This window comes from Propithecus coquereli, unplaced genomic scaffold, assembly GCF_000956105.1.
Source record: "Propithecus coquereli isolate 6110/MARCELLA unplaced genomic scaffold, Pcoq_1.0 Scaffold27, whole genome shotgun sequence".
Taxonomy (NCBI): Eukaryota; Metazoa; Chordata; class Mammalia; order Primates; family Indriidae; genus Propithecus; species Propithecus coquereli.
The window spans coordinates 12,854,148-12,854,477 of NW_012148285.1; the positions used below are offsets into that span (position 1 = coordinate 12,854,148).

Below are 330 nucleotides of genomic sequence, written 5' to 3' on the forward strand. Positions count from 1 at the left end.
ATGGTAATTAAAGCCATAGGAGCAGATGATAATGTTCAGAAAGAGTATGCAGAGTGAGGGGAGTAGAGAGCCTAGGACTGAGCCCAGCCCCACCAATTTTAATGGATGGGTAGTGGGAGAGAAGGAGCCTAAGAAGGATTCTTCAGCAAGGTAGGAGGAAAACCAGGAGAGGATTACGTGGTCAGAGGGAAGAGGGTGCTTACAAAAGAGGGGGTGGTTTAGCCTTACCCCACACATTGGCCTCGGCTCTTTACTAAAGATTCAGAAACTAAAAAGATAATTTATTATAGTGAATGATTTCATTTTTCTCCACTTCATTGTATACATTTA

The 330-nt window shown here is 42.7% G+C and overlaps 1 protein-coding gene across 1 annotated transcript in view; it reads left to right on the forward strand.

Moving 5' to 3' along the window:
* Nucleotides 1–330, forward strand: part of SMG1 (SMG1 phosphatidylinositol 3-kinase-related kinase) — a 160,273-nt gene that overhangs the window by 135,153 nt on the left and 24,790 nt on the right. The gene's annotated exons all lie outside the window — the stretch shown is intronic.